The sequence below is a fragment of the Alligator mississippiensis genome, unplaced genomic scaffold, assembly GCF_030867095.1.
Source record: "Alligator mississippiensis isolate rAllMis1 unplaced genomic scaffold, rAllMis1 scaffold_61, whole genome shotgun sequence".
Taxonomy (NCBI): Eukaryota; Metazoa; Chordata; order Crocodylia; family Alligatoridae; genus Alligator; species Alligator mississippiensis.
In genome coordinates, this window is record NW_026775411.1 from 39,290 (window position 1) to 46,537 (window position 7,248).

At 50.1% G+C, this 7,248-nt stretch overlaps 1 long non-coding RNA gene across 1 annotated transcript; it reads right to left on the reverse strand.

Moving 5' to 3' along the window:
* Positions 1-3,680: 3,680 nt before the first annotated feature.
* LOC132247634 (uncharacterized) lies at positions 3,681-6,460 on the reverse strand. Its single transcript, XR_009458908.1, has 3 exons — positions 6,396-6,460; positions 5,736-5,801; positions 3,681-3,970 (listed from the first exon to the last, which is right to left on the reverse strand). It is a non-coding gene; the product is annotated as an uncharacterized LOC132247634 (long non-coding RNA).
* Between the last annotated feature and the right edge of the window lie 788 nt (positions 6,461-7,248).

The following is a 7,248-nucleotide window of genomic DNA, read 5'->3' on the forward strand; positions in this document are numbered from 1 at the left end:
ATCGGAGAGCACAAATTACAGAAGTGTCGTTATTTTGATGGCCGGTCTAGAGATGGCACCAATGGTGAACAACCGGCTCTCCTATTGGACAGTATTACCTTGACATCCTCCCTCCCCATCTCCGTAGCTAACTGCACCCCAGAGACAAGCACATCTCTCCTCTCCCAACCAGACCAGCGCTGGGACGCGCTAGCGGGGAGACACACATCCAGGACAGAGGAACCAGCACGAGTCCACAGTGGCCTCCTTTGAACCGGGTCCAAACCCCACGTCCACCCAGCGCTGGAGCGGGGAGCTCTCTTATCAGAAGTGCATGTCGGTAGAGGAGATAGAAACTAAGGCTTGACCAACGGGAATCAAACTCGTCTTGTGAAGGAAGGGTGTTAATCCCACAAGTCCAGGCATATCCCAGAGGTAGCAATGTATTTTGTCTCCCATTGTCCCACTTCCAGTTTTACATCTAGGTACAATATTTCTTGTCACTTTTAGACGTGCCCTTGCACTGGCTGGAGCCTGATCCAAACCCAGGCAAGTTAATGGGAACAAGCCATCATTATTACTCGAGAGGCAAATATATGTTATTAGTGGGAAATGGTCCCTGGGAGTGATTCAGTGACTTGTGTGCGACGAGAGCCGGGGTGGAAAGTTCGAGATTGATAAAAGCTTAGCTCCTGCCAGTAAACTGCCTACCTTCCTCCTGAATGTAGAAAACCTTAGAGCTGCTGTAGAGAGGAGGAGAAGACGGCGGGGATACTTCCTAAGTGCTAACAGGAGCCGGCAAAAGAAAAAAAAGCTCCCCGGGAGCCACGGTTGCAGAGCAGCAGCTCCGTAACACTAGAGCAGCCTCACAAAGGAAAGGACCCAGATGAAAACAAGGGGCGGAGGTCACGAGTCCAGGAACCTGGGAGGACAGGCGATACGGCCGCAGCAGCAACGAACCAGCAGCCAGCTGGCTGGGAAGCTCGCAGGAGCTATATTGAGCCGGGAGAGACCAGCTGAAGAGGCGTCTCAGGGAACACCAGGCACCAACCGGGACTGCGGCAAGGAGCTGAAGGGCTTGCCGGGGAAGGCGGCTCAACCCCAACTGCAACAAGTAGGCTTTTTTTTGAGTTTCTATTGTTTAAAGGACTTGTTGTGCCGGCGGCTACACAGAATTGCAGACTCTCAAGTCAGAACAACACGTGCACTTTGTCTGATTCAAGGGGAAAGACCCCTTTCATTTCATTTGGATTCTCCAGGGAGAAAGGAGTTAGAGAGGATACTGCTCAGGAGGGCTACAGCCCAAGTTCCTGGTCGGGTAGTCTTGGTTTTTCTGACTTGGTAAGGGAGACTGGAAGGAAGACGTACCTGAATTGGACGTGGCCGTCGGGTTACCTGGGGATATTTAATGAGCTCCAGGTCTTGTGCCCAGAGATACGTGAGGTCCTAGAATAAAGAACAAGAATTGAATAAATACAAGCTAGTTCTGAAAAGAGCGAGACCTGCGAGTTTCAGTTTACATGTAGGACTGAATTCCCAGTGTCACTACAAGGGGCTAGAAGGGAAGTTTGGAGACATAGGATTAATTGTCCCTATGTCCTGATGTTTAGTGGTGTCTAGAATTCAGTGCTCCTGACAGAAGACTTCTTACATCAAGACGTGGCAGACGAGAGTCAGGGTCACCATTTAGATCTCCCTGCATCGACCACTGGACATTCGACCTAATCTAGAGGGCTTCGAGCAGTCACACCTTCTTTCAATAGTTCAACAATCCTCACAGCTGCTCATGCTACATCTTCAGCGTTTGCAATCCCAGGCACTTGCTCTCATAATAATGTCCCACACTTGATGCATAGTGTGTACCAGCCACCCACTGGTCACATGAGTTCCACCTACCCAAACTACCAGATCTTCCACTTTCCTCTCTCTTCATGGGCCACCTTCCCACTATTAATCAAGAAAACACCTTCAGACCGTCGTATGCGCTCTGTATCAGCTCTACACAACATTGGCTTGTACCTACTCTCCCACTCTGTGCAACAAAACACACGACAGATACAGCACATTACACGGATCTTGTTTCCTTGCTTAACGTGAGGCTGAGACACACTCCCACCTCCATACTATCAGATACCCATCATGGACCTTGCCTTGTACAAACACCAACCTCAGACACAAGCCAGCCTCAGCTAAAGTGCTCTAAGCACGGGCTGCTCTCCTTATACCACCTTAGTGAGACACAAATATCACAGGAACTGGTTTTTCTCTTCAGCAGACTGAAAGGCAGAGAAGGGGAGTGCACACGTTCACTAAAGGACTCAGTAACACAATTCAGAATGGAGCCAGAGCCCAGACGCTGTATCACCACCTGAGCCAGGTTCTCTATCCCAATCCCCCTGACACCCCAGTCTACCCCTCTGCTCTACCAACAAATGGAGAGGACAGGGGACTGGGGGTTCAAGAGCCCAAATCCACCGAACTCTGCAAGCCCCTGCACTAGACTCCTTGTTTCCTTCACCACTACACCCCCATGCCCCCTCCCTGAGTGACCTCCTACCACACCACCACACCCCCACCACTGCCCTCCCCGCACTCCCACTCTCGAGCCCATGTCAGTAAGGGAGAGGGTTTTGGGGAGCGGGGAACGGGAGCGGAGCAGCACTGGCAGCATCCTCCGTTCCTCTGCCCTGTGTGGGGAGGCGGAAAGGGGCAGCAAAGCCACCGATTGCTGCAGCCTCGTGGAGATTTCCAAGTGCTCCAGCCAGGGGCCACTGCAGGTGCCGTGCAATGTCCTGCGGTGGTTCCCTTTTTGAAACAGCCCCAAGCCAGCTATGCCTGGAGACATTTCAAATGTCATGTCTGCCTGTACCTTAAGACTGAGATGCACTGTGTCATGCGTGACTTGATCTGAGTGCTCTCCACCTCGTGCATGTGCTTATATTTTAGCTATGGAATATCAAACCGATCCAGAAGATGTTCCATACTTCAGGAGCTATTTTCTCTGATAACGGGGAGGAGCATTTTAGCAGCATACAAGTTTTACGCTATGTCCACTAAATTGCCCACAGCTTACCCTGTAAGAGCACGTGTCAAAGTGCACACGTTCTTGATCAAGGATTGGTAGTCGGGGTGCCCCAGGGGACCTTTCAAGGGTGCCACAGAGGATGTCTCCAGATCACAGCTGGTAGTCATCTCTAGCAGCAGTCCTCTGGGCAGCAGGCACCAAAGAGGTGTTACTTTTAACCTGTGATGTTGGTGTGCAACAAATGGCAATGAGTTGTGATGCAAAGAAGCACCCCATTTTTGTAGCTATGGAAACGAATGACAAAAGTCTCTGTGAATAAAGACAGCATCCTTTGCAACTGCCTCCTCAGCAATCATCAAACTCAGCACTTTGCATTCAAAATGGGGCCTCAACCCTCCGCCTCAGGATGTCTCCAAATACAACTGGTTTCTGATCAAACAGGACGGTCGTGGGGGACGGCCAAATTCTGACGGCTTCTCAAAGTCTGGAACAACTTCCGATCTGGATGGGTAAAGACAGCCCCGCCGGTACTAGCTCAATTTGCCGTTTGGTTGTGATGTTGAAAGAGTAATTGGTTTTCTTACCAGTTAGGCTACAAATGGACATGGTTAGTTTGGAAAGGGTTCTTCAAAAGGGAGGATAACATCTAGGATTTTGAAATGGAGGCGGTCCCGGAGTGGGCAGACAGGGGTACAACTACTCATTTTTGACCCCGGGGCATAGAAGGGAGGGTGGGTTGTGCGTGGGGGAGACCGAGCGGTGGATGGTCTTACCCGCTCCTGGCCTGCCTGCTGCAGCCGCAGCTGCTGCCTCCACACAGCGTCCCAGGCCCTTGACTCTGCTGTGGCAAACATCTGCTGCCCTGTCTGGCTGCCTGCTTCGGGCCTCGGCTCCCGCGTGCGGCAGTGCTCGAGGCAGGATGGCAGAGGGATGCATCTCCATCCTTGTCCCTCCTCCTGAGATGCCCTGTTGAGGAGTTCAAAACCTAGTTAATTGGAAATTATTACTTCTACTGGTGTAAGGAGCCAAGGTGCTTAGGTGCTAAGCACATCTACACCGTTCAAAATAAAACCAAAATAAATCAGAGAGAAAAAAAGAGAAAATTCAAAATGCAATTGTTCCATTTTTTTGCACGCATAAAGCGTGGCCCGATGAGCGTCCCGATGAGCGTGCACAAACTGCGGAAAGGGGAAGCATTGCTCCCCCTTTCATGCAGTTTGTGGCACCTCAAAACCATTTCAGGCCCCACAGACCACACGTGGTGCACATGCACTCATTTGCCATGCTGCACGTTTACAGCGTGGTGCCGAAGTTTGACGCTGGGAGATCCTGGTGACAAAAAAGAAAAGAAGCAAAAGTGGCACGGTCCACGTGACAACAGTGTGTGCTGCCAGAAACACAGCCTGGCTGGGCAGAGCTGTGCTGAATGCATGTACTACTAAAAGCAAAATGCAAAAACATTGCTATTATTTCAGTGAGTCACTATGAGCTCCTATACGTGTGCAGGGAGCCTGCTTTATCCTTTATCCTTACTTTAAGTTCACAAGCATGCCATCATGGAGACATGGACCATGAGCACCCTGGCACAGAGCCATACCTCTTCACAAAAAAAGGAAGCATGAAGGCAAGAAGAAAAGTGTTATGATATTAAGTAGGAAGTTTTAGGAGTCCGTTTGCATCAACTTGTTTAGAAACTGGAAACTGAAATCCAGGAGAGGCTGACAGAGCGGGTCCAGCCCCTGCACCAGGCAGGACAAGACACCGGGGCTCAAGCCACAGCGGCAAGGTGACCGTCCCGTCTGCTCCTGAAGATTTCCAGGGGAGGTGACTGCACCCCGCAGGGTCACAGTCAGGGCGGCCAGGATCTGGAACCAGCTGCCAAGGGGAGCGGTGCTGGCTCCTACCTCGGGGGTCTTTCCAAGGAGCCTGGATAACAACTAGCTGGGTCAGATGAGCTTCAGCTTACCAGGGCTCATATGAGCCCAGTATTCATTCCTGCCCAGGGCAGGGGGTCAGACTCGATGATCTGCTCTATGAACCACCACTGCGGGGAGTTGATTCCAGTCTGGACACCCAATTAAATGCATAGAAATACATTTTTAAAATAGATTAAAGCAGGAAACTTGTAAGAGAAACAGTGCATCGATGGGACTACTAAGGCATTAAAGGACAAGAAGACCCCAAGGAAGATCCTTCAAGGCTATCATCCAACACAAAACACTTTAATAATCAGGTTTTGGTTATGTAAATCCCCCAGAGTCAATGGACGGCAACCAATGAGACTGGAAGCAGAATTTCGGGGTAGGTTCAATTACCAAAAAAGCCAACAGAAAACCTGGTATCGCTGGGTTGAGCGCTTGGCCCTTTTCCTCAGCGCTCAACCAGGGCAAAGTTAGCAGCAATAGCATCTTCTCCTTCCCTAGAGTAAAGAGGGGAATGGAAGTGAAGTAAGGCTTCGTTGCGTGTCTGCGGGCCTCGGGGCTCGGTCTTTCTGCACGAGCTCTCTCCGAATCCTGCGTGGAGTATATTGCCTTTTCTGGCCCTGCTCCAGCGCTCACTGCACCGCTATGCGCAGAGACCTGGCTGGGCCGTCTCCTTTCCAGCGCAGCTCCCTGCCCTTCCCCTCCCCTCCCCTCAGCACTGCATTCTTCAATTCACACCTGAATCTCTCAAATTAGGCAAGGCAAAAAGAGTATGTGACAGTGAGAATTGGCATCTCTATTTGATTTACCTTCCTCTCTTTCCAAAGGATCCCATATTTTTCTCCCGGGATAAAAGACTGTCCAGTCTTCTGTAGCTGTATGAAAGAAATATTGAAGAGCAAGTTGAAACCACAACCAGTCATTCCCAGTTACTTGATGTCTGGAGCGAGGGACAGCATCATGGCCGGGGGGCAGGGTACTGCAGTTTGGGGTGAGGGGCACTGGCAGGCTGGGGTCAGTGGGTTGGGGGTGAGGGGCAGCAGCAGGGCTGGCGGGGGCTGTGGCTCGGCACTGAGGGGCAACAGCATGGGCAGGGACAGGGCACTGGCATGTCTCTGCCCCCCACTGTCATATCCCCCGTCCCCCCTCCGCCATGTGACAGGTGTCCTGCATTTTGGACCTGGAAATATGGAAACCCTAAAGCAACCATCCGCATCCTCACTGCCTGCTCCGCTGCACCCCTCACCTTGCCTGCCCAGCCAAATAGCATCGCTCCAAGCACTCCCCCGCCTCGCCATGTCAGGCCAGCACACCTCGTCTTCAGCCCTTGGCTTGTACTGAAGCAGACTGAAGTCATGTTTAGGAAAGAAACGAAAGCATAAAAGTGACAATTCCCCCAGCCACAAGTCACCCACCCCTACGACCCCCCAAGTGTGGGTGCAAACACCCCCTCATTTGCCCACACTTACCCTTGCGGTCAGGGTGACACCAAGGACACAGGTGTGACCTGACTCCAAGCAGTGTTGGCTCGGGAGCAGTCAGAGGTGACTATACTTGTAGAACAACGAAGGAAAAATTGCAAGTATAGCCCGGGTCAGACTGATCACCTGAACTACCCTCTCCGTGAACACGAATCTCTTAGTTCACACTGAAGCCGCAGAGCACCTGAAAAGGACTGAAGGAAGGGGACTTAGTCCTATCACTGCTGAAGCCAGCCTATTGAATTGTATTGCTGAGCCCATTTCATTGAACCGTACTACTGAGGCCAACCCATTAAATCGTACTACTGAGGAATGAAACCATAGTTTGGTATTTGGCTTCTCGGAATTCTAGGATTGTAAGTATATTATGAAAAATAATAGTATTGATTCAAATTTAACTTTTAGTTGCAATTGTAGTTGTTTTTGTAACACTAATTCTTATAGTACTGTTTAGGAAGGAAGTGCATTCGGAGCATTGTTTCTGATATATGTAATTATTCTGTTTTTAATGTTTGTGGTGTTTCTTAAAGCTAAGCAGTGTTATATACGTAGCAAAGAGTTTTAAAATAAAATTGTGTTGTATAAATTAAGTGTGTAATCATTGTGAAATCGTGCAATCAGTTAACTACTCCCCCAGCCAGTGCATCAAAACGAATCAGTAAATTGTGAGGGATTTTCTCTATTCCATAACCCACTAGAGACATGGCGTCACAAACAGGATGCGCTGGTTGCCCATTTCAAAATGGGATGAATGTGTTGCAGCATTGCACGTTCCACAATGATAACGAGGGAACTTGGAAGGTAAATATAAGGGATCTTAATAATGAGGATGAAACAATCA